General features: G+C 44.0%; 1 protein-coding gene across 2 annotated transcripts in view; it reads left to right on the top strand.

Annotated features, from left to right (window-relative positions):
- Positions 1–378: 378 nt before the first annotated feature.
- SNX10 (sorting nexin 10) overlaps positions 379–15,317 on the top strand; it is a 74,868-nt gene continuing 59,929 nt past the window's right edge. For both annotated transcript variants that reach the window (XM_059933748.1, XM_059933746.1), the window contains exon 1: positions 379–540. The gene's annotated coding sequence lies outside the window, so the exon portion shown is untranslated. The remainder of the gene's footprint in view (positions 541–15,317) is intronic.

Below are 15,317 nucleotides of genomic sequence, written 5' to 3'. Positions count from 1 at the left end.
ATTATTGACAGTCTACCGTTATCTACCATCCCTCTTCCCCATTCATCAATCCTCCCCTTAACTAAGGGGGCGGAGAGTGGTTAGCAAGCTCAAGGTGGCTTTCCAGTGGCGATTCCAAGGGCGCGACTCGCACCCCTTCAGTCTCAGCTTGGGGCCAAACACGGATGCCTCCTCCGCAGCCCCATTTCGCGGACGCGGGAGGGGGAAGCGGGCTCCGAGCGCGCTGCGCCCCCCGGCGGCCGCTCGGCTCTCCCTAGCCCCCGGGGCCGAGGGGCCGCCTCCAGGTCCGCGGCAGGGGGCGGGGCGGACCGGCGCCGGGCAGCACCTGGGCTGGGCGGTGCGGTGGCCAAGGAAGCGGGAGGCGGGCGCGGAGCGCGGGCGCGGGGCCGCTACGTGAGCTGGGCGCGCGGGGCTGCGCTCGTGTGCGCTCGCCGCCGCCGCCGACGCGCCTTTGAGTCAGCAAACTCCGCCGCCCGCCTGCCCGCCGGCCCGCCGGCCCGCCGGTCCTGCTGTGCCAGGCTCTGCCCGGAGGTGCAGCCCGTAAGTGACAGGAGACCTGCTGGGGAGGCCTCCCCCGCGCCGCCGGGGGGAGGACCGCGGCTGGGAGCGAGCCGGCCGCCCTTTCCTTTCCTTTCCCGAGGCGTGGGGCCCTTCCTGCTGCGCCCAGGTGCCACTCCCTGCGGGCTGGGAAGAGGTTTGGGTCTCCTGGGATTGGAGCCGGGCGCTGCCTCCTTTCCTGCCGGGGAGGAGAAATTGGTCGGCCTGTTTGCCAGGGGAGGGCAAGGATCGGATCGATCCGGCTAAAAAGACACCCCGGGGAGAGGGTGGGGCAGAGGTGGAATCCTGGATGCCAGGAAAAGTGCTGAGGCACCTTACACCAGGCCGGGTTGTGAGTGGGTATTTTTCAATTCACGGAAGGGTAAATTGGGAGGGGTAGGCAGGGGGTTTTCGTGGGATTGTGGGATTGCGGGGAAAGGCCCGAGAGAAAATCCACGTTGACTGATTACTAGGTCTGGTGCCACGGGAAAGCAACAGCCTGTTTTTCAGTTCTGATGCATCATACTTCTTTTTTTTTTAAATTTAGTTTAATTAATTTTTATACAGCAGATTCTTGTTCGTTATCTATTTTATACATATTAGTGTATATATGTCAATCAAAATCTCCCAATTCATCCCACCACCCCACCCCGCCGCTTTCCCCCGTTGGTGTCCATACGTTTGTTCTCCGATGCATTATACTGCTGTAAGATGGTCTGCGGGTGATTGAGGGGAATGGTCACGGGGACGTAGAGCCACATGTCCTGCTTGAAAGGAAGGGCTTCTATTTCTGCAAGGCACGTTTATGTGTAAGAATAATGGAATTAGAAATTTAGAGCAGGAAGGAGGCTTTCATGTGATCTCCTTCAAACCTTTCATTTGAGGGATGGGAAACTAAGGCCCCAGGGAGGAGAGTCGTTCAGCCGGGTGGGAGCAGAAACAGGCCTAGATTCTGGCGGACTTCTGACTCCAGCGTTCTCCCGACTCCAGCGTTCTCCCCACCCCTGGGGGCCTGGGGTGGGTGTAGGCTTGGAATACATAAACAACCTCTTCTCCCCGGGGAGTGGGCTGGGTGAGTGAAGCCACTGGGGAGAACTGGCTGCTCCAACCTTGGACCAAGCTCAGCTGGGTTGCCTCAGTCTGAGAATGGAGGTGAGTGAGGTGCTTCTCCTGCTTCTACCATCCCTTCCAGTGATGCCTAATCCTAAGGCCTTTTTTTTTTTTTTTAAAGGCATGGGAGATTTAAGGTTGCCTAATGGGACTGTTTTCAATAAAGATACAAAATAAAATACATCCAGAAGTAAATATATATAAGATGTGAAGTAAGGTGATTAGCACTGACCTGTATTTCACTGGATCACCCTGTTTCGCCTGCCGGTCTATTTCATTCTCATTTCCGAGGTGACTGTTTCACTAGGGAGGATATTGGTGTTGAGAGTGGGGACTTCTTGCTCAGGTGACATTGCTCCTCTCCAGATGTCTCTTGACTGACTGGCATTCTGCTTCTCCCCCCACCATACTGGGCTGTGGTAACTTCCTCTTATTTTACTTAGGGGAAGGCCTCCCGGATCTTGGTATCCAAACATAGAAATAAACACCTTCATTCTTTCCCACATAAAAGTTTGTTGTTTAAAGACTAATGTTGTGTTCTACTGCAGCATTTCTACTTGATTTTGGAGCATTGTTTTTTTTTTTTTTAACATCTTTATTGGAGTATAATTGCTTTACAATGGTGTGTTAGTTTCTGCTTTATAACAAAGTGAATCAGCTATACATATACATATATACCCATATCTCCTCCCTCTTGCATCTCCCTCCCACCCTCCCTTGGAACATTCTTAATAATAGCTTTTCTCAGCCTTAGGGTCTCTACTTTCATTTTAGAGGGCTCAGTTTGTTAGTTGAGCTATTATGGGAAATGGCTTCTTTTTCCTCTTTTGGTGTCAGGGCTGTGGTTTAAGAACCACTTGCGAGGGGTTTAGAATTGACTAAGACCAGGGTCCAGCCTTTGCAGTCTTCCGTTTCTAAGAGTGGCAAAGGAGGGCTTTGCAGTCTTCCGTTTCTAAGAGTGGCAAAGGAGGGCTTTTGGCCAAAGTCATGGTTGACCTCCATGGAGAATTCCCTGCATTTTGAACTGTTATCACCAACGTCTTTTTTTTTTTTTTCTCTTAGAATCTAGTAGGTATGAATCAGCTTTTATGTTCTCTAAGCCCTGTTCAAACTAAGAGGTTATATGTGGTAGTGGTTACAGCTTCTGGTTTCAGACTCATTAGAGTTGAAATCTGGGATAATCATTTGCTAACTGAGGTACTGTCAGCAGGGCACTTAACTCTCAAAGTCTGATTTATCCTTTATTCAGAGATAAAAAAAGGAACTGGTAATCCTTGCCTCCCAGAATTGTTCATAACATTAGTTGACACTTAATGAGCACTGATTATGTGCTAGGCATTGTGAAAAGAGTTTTTATGTGGCAGGCTCATTAATCTTTACAACAAACTTCTTTTTTTTTTTAATTTTTAAATTTTATTTTATTTATTTATTTTATTTATTTATTAAATTTATTTATTATTTATTTTTGGCTGCATTGGGTCTTCACTGCTGCATGCGGGCTTTCTCTAGTTGCGTTGAGTGGGGGCTACTCTTCGTTGCAGTGCGTGGGCTTCTCATTGCGGTGGCTTCTCTTGTTGTGGAGCACGGACTCTAGGCACACGGGCTTCAGTAGTTGTGGCACTCAGGCTCAGTAGCCGTGGCTCGCGGGCTCTAGAGCGCAGGCTCAGTAGTTGTGGCGCACGGGCTTAGTTGGTCCGCGGCATGTGGGATCTTCCTGGAGCAGGGCTCAAACCCATGTCTCCTGCATTGGCAGGCGGATTCGTAACCACTGCGCCACCAGGTAAGTCCCTATTTTATTTTTTTATACAGCAGGTTCTTATTAGTTATCTATTTTATACATATTAGTGTATATATGTCAATCCCAATCTCCCAATTCATCCTACCACCACCACCACCACCCCCCCGCCACTTTTACCCCCTTGGTGTCCATACGTTTGAATCCTTACAGCAAACTTCTGAAGCAGATTCTGCTTACATCTGGGAGAAAATGAGTTATCAAGATATCTATGGCTTTCCTAAACTCTTCAGCTCACAATCTTAACCACCCAGCAAATGCGTCCCATATTTCTATAACATGGAATAGTTATTTAGGGCTTAGTGTGTGCCAGGCCTGGTTTCAAATACCATATGTGTATTAACAATCCTTGAGATAGGTATTGTTTTAATCCTCGCCTCCTTTTTTCTTTTCTTTTCTTTCCTTTTTTTTTTTTTTTTTTTTTTTAATAACAGAAGAAGGAACAGGCACAGAGCCTAAGTCAATTAGTAAATGATGGAGCCACGATTTGAATGAGGCAGCCTGGCTCTGGAATGGGTACTCTCCCTCAGCCACTCCTCTGTGAATGTAGGTAAAGGGCTTAGCCAGACCTCAATCAAGGGCAGCTCTTAATTGGCATTTTCATTTATTTTTCCCTAAGTAACCACTTCCTCCTCCCAGTCTCTGCAGAGGAGATGCTTTTAGTTCTGGAAATGATTCAACTTCGCTTAAGGTTTTGTGATTCTGCATACATTTCTGTTGTATTCTCTGTTATTTTTAAAAAGCTTATGGTAGGTCTCAGTGATCTTGACCCTGGGAATACAGAGATAGGCTTTAGGGAGTCTGTGAACTCCCTGAAAATGTATGATTTCATACTCTTGTGCAAGACTATATTATTCTGGGGGTGAGAATGCACAACTTACTTTAGATTCTTAAAGGGTCACCCATGGTAGAAAGAAAGGTTAGTAATGACTATTCTAGTCCAATAATCTTGTTTTACAAATGAGGCAGCCCAGTGGAGAGGCAGCATAGTTTAATCTGAACTATGCAGCTAATTAGAAGTAGAAGTAGAAAGGGGACTAAAACTCAGGTCTCCTGACTTCCAGCCTCATATTCTTTCCATCACACCCCAATACCTCCTTTTGGAATGAGTGGTGCCAGGTGAATAAATTATGAAATGCCAAAAGACGCCCGACTCGCCCACTAGACTTCCCCACTGTGGGAGAGACCAGCGAAGCTACCTGGAAGCGCTATCAAAATATATCATCCTTGGCATGCCATCTTGTTAGCTCAACCACTCTACAGTGATTTAGGATGGGAATCTACAATGCTGAAAAATACAAGCCAAGAGGATAAAATTTGGGGAAAAGACTTGGAAAGAGTCAGAAAATGCATTGGTTGAGGCACAAGGAGGCCATTTAGGCCTCTTGGTAGAATTATAGTGTTGGAAAGTTTTTGCTGAGAGATTTGTAAATTCAAGCAAAATTCCAGTAAGTCTGAGATTAAGGGTAGGGTGTGAATCACTGGGAAGCCAGGCCACCTCTTAGCCAAAGCTTGATGCCCCAGTGACTAAATAGGACTAATATTTAGTCTTATTGGAAAGGTTTAGTCCTAAACCTCATTAGTATCAGGTAAGTGTGGATTAAAAGCAACCATGGTGGGACTTCCCTGGTGGCGCAGAAGTTAAGACTCTGCACTTCCAGTGCAGGGGCCTGGGTTTGATCCCTGGTTAGGGAACTAGATCCTGCATGCCACAACTAAAGATCCCGCACGTGGCAGTAAAGATCCCGTGTGCCGCAACTAAGACCCGGCTCAGCCAAGTAAATTTTAAAATTTTTTTAAAAAAAGAAAGGAAAAAAGCAACCATGGTGAGGGCGTGGGAAAATAGATTGTCACCATATACTTCTCTGGGGAGTGTAAATTGGTACAGCTTTTTGGAAAGGCACTGTGGCAGTATTTATAACATTTAAAACTTTGCCTACTTTCTGATGTATCAGTTCCCCTTCTAGGACTTTATCCCTCAGAAATACTTGCCTCCTTGAACAAAGGAGGAAATTGCTATAAATGAGCTGATATGGAGAATGTCTATTATATATTAAGTAATGAAAGCAAAGTACAGAGCAGTAGGTATATTATGATCTCATTTTTTTGGGGAAAAAATAGTCTGTAAGGATATACCCCTAATCTGTAGACAGTGATTATGTTTGGGCAGTGGAATTGAAAGGGGTTGGTAGTATGGAGGATTTCATCAGTAGATTCCTATTTTTAAAAATCTTTTAAATTTTGAAATGATTTTAACCTTACAGCACAATGACCAAAAGTAATAAATCTTTTATTTTTAAAAATAATGAGTATATAGTACTGAAAATAAAAAAACATTTCTTAAGAATGCTTTTGATAAAAAAAAGGACATAACATGACATAAATGCCTGGGTAGGGTATGGTTTCCCATGCGTGGAGGACCCAGTCCTCTGGATTTCCAGGCGAGCTGTCCTCTCCCCAGCTGCCCTTTCTGCTACTCATTCCAAAGATGTGCTCCAGCCCCCACTCCTGAAGGCAGGAGTTGTATGTAGCAAGGAAGTTGCTCAGTTCAGAAGTACATTGGCCCTAGATTACGTAGTCTTTAAGCATTTAAAAAAATATCAGCATTCATCTCTCAATTTAGTTTTTGTTTCCTGGGTATAGTGCAAAACTAGTTCTGTTACCCTTTCATGGTATTTTCTCAGCATCCCCCCTCCACCCCGACCCCAGTAAATGTCTAACCTGGGCTTTCTGACTTTGAGAGTCCAGATTGCGTATTATCCACCTATGCAGTTTAAAACTGCACTCAAGAAATCTATTCTCTTGAGAACATATTCTCCTGCAGAAGAGAATATAAGGGAAGTATATTCTCTCTTACTCAACAAATCTGGCTCATTAATAGTGGAAATTATAATGAACTACATATGTAGATATCTTTGATGTCCGCCGTCCCCCCCCCCCCCCGACAGCCTGGATACCCTTAGGAAGATAAGAAAAGGAAATCTCGAACCCCTTTCGGATTCAGACTGGAAATTCCTAATTAAATTCCTAATAGCTGATGCCCTCCTTTAGGGAGTGCTGGATTCCTGGAGATGGAAAAACAGAAAGAGGGAAAGGGGGAGGGGAATAAAAGGGGGCACCAGCGGGCAAGACAGACTTCATCTAGTCCTAGTTCTGTGTCCAGGCATGTGATAAAGCTTTCTGACTTGTTTCCAGGAAAATTTTTTTTATATGTTTGGCATGATGGCAGGTTTAGGAAAGAGATGGGGACCGACACCTATGCAGAATTCACCACACACTGTGCACGGCCTTGGGCACTTTGATTTACATTATGTCATTGACCCCTGTGAAATAGGAATTATTATAGCCATCTTATACTGTTCAGAGATATTTCATGACTTGACCAAGTGGATAAGGCAGGAATTGAACCCACAGCTGCTTCCATGCCTGATTTTTATTTTTCTTCAGTGCTCTATTTTAAAATTCCCACCATTGTGTTTACTTTTAGGGCCAAGATGGCATGCTCTCTGACAAAACGATTAGGGGAAAATTTTGAAAGCCATACTGGGTGCATTATTAGCTATAGGACTCTGAGGTTTCCATTTCTGATGCTCAGACATTCTCCATGCAGATTATAAAAGGCTGTAATTTGGAGGCTGCGTTATCATAAAGATTTTCAGTGATATCATAGGCCGCCAGGGTTTTGTCCTAATTATTTACGAACCGTGAGGTAGATTTAACACTTCAGAGCATTTTAGCTTTGAAATCAGTGGTGCAAAGTTATTTTCTTCTCCTTTTTTCCACCCTCCTTTCCCACTTTCCATCGCAGGTGTGCATTTTCCTTCTTTGTGCCTTTTTATGCTTCCCTGATTCCACTCAGGCTCCTGCAGCATTTGGCCAAAGTTCCCTGGACATCAGAGAAAACGTGGAAGGACACACGCAACTCAAGCCTTGGGGGCCCAGAACCTTAAAGGGCTGTCATCAGTGCGGGGCACCTGTCCCTGCTGAACCAAGCAAGCTGGGGTGGATGTCCCTTCAGTCTTTTCAATGCATTCCTCTGGTGCTTAGATGTTAAATAGTAAAATTAGACTATCTTTAACTAGTTTTGGAGAAGAAAGACACATTCTCTTCTAACCTAGGTGTCATCTGGGGGCCTGCCAGTCCTTGTTCCTTAGAGAACCAATTAACCTTGGTGAGAACCCACGAGCCCATGGCCCAGGGAGTTCCAAAGGCCTCCCAGGTTTGCTGCTGATTCCCTGGGCTGTGCGTTGGGGGAGGGCTCATGTGTTCTTCCTGGTTTACCTTGGTGACAGCCCTGACATGTTGATGGAGAAATCCACCCCACCACGTGCTTTGCTGGTTCAGAAGACTTTACTAAGCTAGTGGAGCAGTCACCTTGCGGGGCTCCTGACCTTCCACTTTCTCCTGGGTCCCTCTCTCGGTCTCTCAGCCCTGCCCCTCCCTCTCCCCCCTTTCCCATGAGCTCCAGGGTCTTTTCTCTTTATTTTGATGCCTATGGATGCTCCCCAGTTCCTCTCAGACTTACAAACCCAAATGGTTCCAAGTGCGGAACAGAGCAGGGGGCCTTGTACGAAGGGAACCTATGCTTCTTAGAAATTATAAACACAATACACAGGAAGGAGGTTTCTATTACTGACAATTATCCTCCCCTTTGTCACTGACACAGCGGCTCTGTTTGCTGTAGAGTGGCATTTGGGACAGCTGAGGAGAATGCAGGTGTTCCCACAGCCCTGGGTTCTGGTGTCTCAGAGCGGGAGACGTGGAGCCTTTCTGTGGGCTATCTCTGGGTGATCAGACCCCGAGAATCGGGACTCCTTCTGCCCAGGTGCACGTGAAAATTCCTACACCAGGAAATCAACTTAACCTTTTACAGGGAGGCACAGACTGGTTGCTGGCTTTTTGTAGCCAGCTCATTTCCCTGATGGTTGGGAAATCTTGAAAAAAGGTGACCTCTATTTTGAGAACTTTGCCAAACTGAGTCTGTGGACAGATATGAGTCAGATGCCTTGGATTGCAGTCAGTGCTTCGGGCAGATAGTTTAAGGAATAATAAGTTTGGCATTTTACTCACTTTTAAAAGGACTTTCTCTATGTCTTATCTCAGCCTTCTTGAGTCAAGGCCAGGCATTGGACACCCGTGGGTAAGTATGTGCCGCAGGGAATGGCCAAGGTGTGTGCTTCACCACGTGGGCTGTTTCATCAGAGCATATGGATTTAAAATATTCTGTTCCTGTAAATATTACTGTCCCACCTGACAAATCAGATACTTGAAGGGGACATTTTTAAAAAGGCACATTTTTAAAAGGCACAGTACTCTGTGATCATCAGGAAGAGACCTCAGCATTTCCCCCTTCAAGGGTCTTGGAAAAATCTAGACAATAATGAGCAGTGACAGTAGCTGACACAGTGAGCTTCAGGTGCGTACCTCCACATTCGCTCATGTGATCTTTTACAGATGAGGAAGCTAAGGCACAGAGACGTGGAAGAATTTCCCTGGGCAAGGGGCAGAATAAGAATTCGCAGCCAGGCTTTTTGGCATTCACTGTGCCCTTCCTACTCCTGTTAGGGGGACACTCCTTGCTCAAAAGTGAAATCTCCCTTCTTGCTGGTCCCTCAGATGACTTGCCAGTTCTTCCTATCTGGACTGATGTCAGTTTGGGGAGAGTTGACTTGACCAGTAGATCACTACCCCTGGTGCTGCTGTCTTCCCATGTAATTGAACTTGCCTCCCCAGTGGCAGTTCTTTGTGACAGAGGTGGCGAGCTTGGTGGGAAGACTATTTCCAGTGTGTTGCAATGATTTCCTTTTTGAAAGAGAATTTATCACTCAGTTTAAAAGGGGAACATTTAATGCTGACTTTTGTCTCCAATTTGCATGCCTGTACCCTTTTCTTATCTCAATCCCAAACTGTTCTCCAGGTGCCTGAAGACTGTTCCGTGTGGATGTCCATCATCATCCTAGCTTGTTCCTAACTGAACTCAGCTTCTTTCTCTCTTACCTCCAAAAACAGACCTCCTTTCCAACTTCCCCATTGCTTATGACCCCAGTCACCTGGCTGGTGAGTCACCCTTGACTCCCTTTCTTCCATCATGCTCTGTCTTCAAGTTATTCTTGTTACGTACATCTTTTTAAATAAACTTGATTTTTTTTTTTTGGCTGCACAGCTTGTGGGATCTTAGTTGCCTGACCAGGGATTGAACTGGGCCCCCCCTGCAGTGGAAGCACAGAGTCCTAACCACTGGACCACCAGGGAAGTCCCTAATAGACTTGATTTTTTTGGTTGTTGTTGTTATTTATTTATTTATTTTTAAATGACCATTTCGTATTTGTTTATTTTTGGTTGCGTTGGGTCTTTGTTGCTGTGCGTGGGCTTCTCATTGTGGTGGCTTCTCTTGTTGTGGAGCATGGGCTCTAGGTGCACGGGCTTCAGTAGTTGTGGCATGTGGGCTCAGTGGTTGTGGCCCGTGGGCTCTAGAGCACAGGGTCAGTAGTTGTGGCACACAGGCTTAGCTGTTCCGCTGCATGTGGGATCTTCCCGGACCAGGGCTCGAACCCAAGTCCCCTGCACTGGCAGGCGGATTCTTAACCACTGCGCCACCAGGGAAGTCCCTAGACTTGATTTTTAAGAGCAGTTTTAGGTTCACAGCAAAACTGAGGGAAAGTACAGAGACAGCCTATGTCCTGCCTGCCTCCCCTCTCCCATTATCAACCTCAGCATCAGAGTGTACATATGTCATTACAATGAACCTGTATTGACACATCATTGTCACCCAAAGTCCACACTTTACATTGAGGTTCATTTAACTCATAGTGTTGTACACTCTGGATTTTGACAAGTATATGATGTGTCCACCATTATAGTATCACACGGAATGATTTCACTGCCCCCCAAATCCTCTGGGCTCTGCTTCTTGTTATTTTCAAATGCGCTTGGCCATCCCCCCTCCCACCTTGAGCTCATGATCTCTTCTGCTGGCCGGTGCATTCCAGCAGCCCTGTGATGAAGCTCACGGCCTATCAATCCATCCTCCACCCCATCCCCAGATGAGTCATCACCATCGTGGCAGGTTTCCGTGTACTACATCCCTGCCTTCTAGCAGAAGTCAGCGTTCCTCCTCTCATCATTCAGGACTTCCCCATCCTAGGATGCCCACTGAAGCTCTTCCAGACTTACCTCCTTGTGATATTCTACCAACACAGTCCCTTCACTCTTGGTTGACTGGACCCCTAGGTCTACTGAAAGTGGTGCTCCTGCTGCTGCTTTTGTTTATTTTTTATTTTTGGCCATGCCATGTGGCTTGCGGGATCTTAGTTCCCCAACCAGGGATCGAACCCTTGCCCCCTGCAATGGAAGCTCGGAGTCCTCACCCCCGGACCGCCAGGGAAGTCCCATGTGGTGCTGCTTCTTAATCACCCCAAGCTGGTCCTGTTTTCTCTGCTTGTCCTCATGCAAGCATCGAGGCCTCATCAATTGCTACGTTCTTCGTGAAGCTTCTCTCTCTCCACTGTCCTCCTTCCTGTAATCCTGTTACCAGTGCTATTTTTTTTGGCACATACAGTGAACTCTGCATTAGAAGCAAACTGTTTCATATCTGTGTCTGGACATCTTTAGGTCTTAGAACTCAGGGAGTGTGACTTAACCCTCGCCAGGACCAATCCTAGAACCATCACACAGTGGGCTCTCAGTGATTGCTCATTGAAGTGGATTGTTGTTGTCCTCTAGTTATTCTTGGGGGTCCTCCTTTGTAGCTAATGACCCTAAAGAGGTCATATGAAGGCACTACACTTCTCTCAATATTACCTCCTTTCTGAGGATGAAAAAGTCACTTCCAGATGTTTGGTTGTTGGCTTTCCCAGTTCATGTATAGACAGAACTCTGCCCCCAACCTGACATCCCTAAAGCATTTGAGACATTAATAACTCAATTTACTGGTTGATATTCTCCACTCATTGCTATCTTTTAAGCATTTACCTCTAAGCATGTAGCTTGGATGCCATATTAGATGTAGGCAGGTACCGTGTGGTACCTAGCTGGGTTTGGACCCTGGCTCCTTCACTTACTAGCTGCATGACCTTGGATGCTGTTTCCTTATTTGTAAAATTGGGGTAATAAGACTTGCCTGTGGGGCTATCTTGAGGATGAGATGAGATCTTTCATGTTGTAGTCTTTGTACAGTGTCTGGCCCCATAGTTAACAATCAGTTATTTTTCGTTGGGTTGCTGTTTTTGATTATGAATGGTGTGACTTTAACATCATTCTCCAGTCTCATCCTCCACAGTCTAGTGGAGTTAGGTCAGGAGGAAAGAGAGAAAACAATAGAGGAAGGCACATGGCCTTCAAGACATTCCATCCTGGACTGTTGCTGGATAAATGCTTTCTTTTCTCCCAAGATGAATGAGTAACCATGAGCAGAGGTGGGCTGCGGGAGGGCCCGGGAACATGTTCTCTGTCCATCCTCCGAGCCCACGTGGTTGGACTGCTTAGAAACTTGATGGTGATGCAGAAATGGAGAGAATTAGCTGGGACTAATTCAGTCAAACTTAATTGACCCTATTTTTAAAAAAATTTTTAAATTAAATTTAATTTTTTTATACAGCAGCTTCTTATTCGTCATCAATTTTATACACATCAGTGTATATATGTCAATCCCAATCGCCCAATTCATCATACCACCACCCCCACCACCCCGCTGCTTTCCCCGCTTGGTGTCCATACACTTGTTCACTACATCTGTGTCTCTATTTCTGCCCTGCAAACCAGTTCATCTGAACCATTTTTCTAGGTTCCACATATATGCGTTAATATACGATATTTTTCTCTTTCTGACTTACTTCACTCTGTCTGACAGTCTCTAGATCCATCCACATCTCAACAAATGACCCAATTTTGTTCCTTTTTATGACTGAGTAATATTCCACTGTATACATGTACCACATCTTCTTTATCCATTCGTCTGTCGATGGGCATTTAGGTTGCTTCCATGACCTGGCTATTGTAAATAGTGCTGCAATGAACATTGGGGTGCATGTGTCCTTTTGAATTATGGTTTTCTCTGGGTATATGCCCAGTAGTGGGATTGCTGGATCATATGGTAATTCTATTTTTAGTTTTTACAGGAACTTCCATACTGTTCTCCATGGTGGCTGTATCAATTTACTTTCCCACCAACAGTGCAAGAGGGTTCCCTTTTCTCCACACCCTCTCCAGCATTTCTTGTTTGTAGATTTTCTGATGATGCCCATTCTGTGAGGTGATACCTCATTGTAGTTTTGATTTGCATTTCTCTAATAATTAGTGATGTTGAGCAGCTTTTCATGTGCTTCTTGGCCATCTGTATGTCCTCTTTGGAGAAATGTCTATTTAGGTCTTCTGCCCATTTTTGGATTGGGTTGTTTGTTTTTTTAATATTCAGCTGCATGAGCTGTTTATATATTTTGGAGATTAATCATTTGTCCGTTGATTTGTTTGCAAATATTTTCTCCCATCCTGAGGGTTGTCTTTTCGTCTTGTTTATGGTTTCCTTGGCTGTGCAAAAGCTTTGAAGTTTCATTAGGTCCCATTTGTTTATTTTTGTTTTTATTTCCATGACTCTAGGAGGTGGATCAAAAAAGATCTTGTTGTGATTTATGTGAAAGAGTGTTCTTCCTATGTTTTCCTCTAAGGGTTTTATAGTGTCCGGTCTTACATTTAGGTCTCTAATCCATTTTGAGTTTATTTTTGTGTATGGTGTTAGGGAGTGTTCTAATTTCATTCTTTTACATGTAGCTGTCTAGTTTCCCCAGTACCACTTATCGAAGAGACTGTCTTTTCTCCATTGTATATCCTTGCCTCCTTTGTCATAGATTAGTTGACCATATGTGTGTGGGTTTCTCTCTGGGCTTTCTATCTTGTTGCATTGATCTATGTTTCTGTTTTTGTGCCAGCACCATATTGTCTAGATTACTGTAGCTTTATAGTATAGTCTGAAGTCAGGGAGTCTGATTCCTCCAGCTCCGTTTTTTTCCCTCAAGACTGCTTTGCCTATTCGGGGTCTTTTGTGTCTCCCTACAGATTTTAAGATTTTTTGTTCTAGTTCCGTAAAAAATGCCATTGGGAATTTGATAGGGATTGCACTGAATCTGTAGATTGCTTTGGGTAGTATAGTCATTTTCACAATATTGATTCTTCCAATCCAAGAACATGGTATATCTCTCCGTCTGTTGGTATCACCTTTAATTTCTTTCATCAGTGTCTTATAGTTTTCTGCATACAGGTCTTTTGTCTCCTAAGGTAGGTTTATTCCTAGGTATTTTATTCTTTTTGTTGCAGTGGTAAATGGGAGTGTTTCCTTAATTTCTCTTTCAGATTTTTCATCATTAGTGTATAAGAATGCAAGAGTTTTCTGTGCATTAATTTTATATCCTACAACTTTACCAAATTCATTGATTAGCTCTAGTAGTTTTCTGGTGGCATCTTTAGGATTCTTTATGTATAGTATCATGTCATCTGCAAACAGTGACAGTTTTACTTCTTCTTTTCCAATTTGTATTCCTTTTATTTCTTTTTCTTCTCTGATTGCCGTGGCTAGGACTTCCAAAACTATGTTGAATAATAGTGGCGAGAGTGGACATTCTTGTCTTGTTCCTGATCTTAGAGGAAATGCTTTCAGTTTTTCACCATTGAGAATGATGTTTGCTGTGGGTTTGTCGTATATGGCCTTTATTATGTTGAGGTAGGTTCCCTCTATGCCCACTTTCTGGAGAGTTTTTATCATAAATGGGTGTTGAATTTTGTGAAAGGCTTTTTCTGCATCTATTGAGATGATCATATGGTTTTTATTCTTCAATTTGTTAATATGATGTATCACATTGATTGATTTGCGTATATTGAAGAATCCTTGCATTCCTGGGATAAATCCCACTTGATCATGGTGTATGATCCTTTTAATGTGTTGTTGGATTCTGTTTGCTAGTATTTTGTTGAGGATTTTAGCATCTATATTCATCAGTGATATTGGTCTGTAATTTTCTTTTTTTGTAGTATCTTTGTCTGGTTTTGGTATCAGGGTGATGGTGGCCTCATAGAATGAGTTTGAGAATGTTCCTTCCTGTGCAATTTTTTGGAAGAATTTGAGAAGGATGTATGTTAGCTGTTCTCTAAAAGTTTGATAGAATTCACCTGTGAAGCCATCTGGTCCTGGACTTTTGTTTGTTGGAAGATTTTTAATCACAGTTTCAATTTCATTACTTGTGATTGGTCTGTTCATATTTTCTGTTTCTTCCTGATTCAGTCTTGGAAGGTTATACCTTTCTAAGAATTTGTCCATTTCTTCCAAGTTGTCAATTTTATTGGCATAGAGTTGCTTTTAGTAGTCTCTTAGGATGCTTTGTATTTCTGCGGCGTCTGTTGTAACTTCTCCTTTTTCATTTCTAATTTTATTGATTTGAGTCGTCTCCCTCTTTTTCTTGATGAGTCTGGCTAATGCTTTATCAATTTTGTTTATCTTCTCCAAGAACCAGCTTTTAGTTTTATTGATCTTTGCTATTGTTTTCTTTGTTTCTATTTCATTTATTTCTGCTCTGATCTTTATGATTTCTTTCCTTCTGCTAACTTTGGGTTTTGTTTGTTCTTCTTTCTCTAGTTCCTTTAGGTGTAAGGTTAGATTGTTTATTTGAGATTTTTCTTGTTTCTTGAGGTAGGCATGTATAGCTGTAAACTTCCCTCTTAGAACTGCTTTTGCTGCATCCCATAGGTTTTGGATCGTCGTGTTTTCATTGTCATTTGTCTCTAGGTATTTTTTCTTTTTTTAATTAACTAATTAATTTATTTATTTTTGGCTGTGTTGGGTCTTCGTTTCTGTGCGAGGGCTTTCTCTAGTTGTGGCAAGTGGGGAGCC

Source organism: Balaenoptera ricei, chromosome 9 (assembly GCF_028023285.1).
Source record: "Balaenoptera ricei isolate mBalRic1 chromosome 9, mBalRic1.hap2, whole genome shotgun sequence".
Taxonomy (NCBI): domain Eukaryota; kingdom Metazoa; phylum Chordata; class Mammalia; order Artiodactyla; family Balaenopteridae; genus Balaenoptera; species Balaenoptera ricei.
The sequence above is the reverse complement of the archived record's forward strand: the minus strand, read 5'-3'. Positions and strand labels throughout refer to the sequence as shown.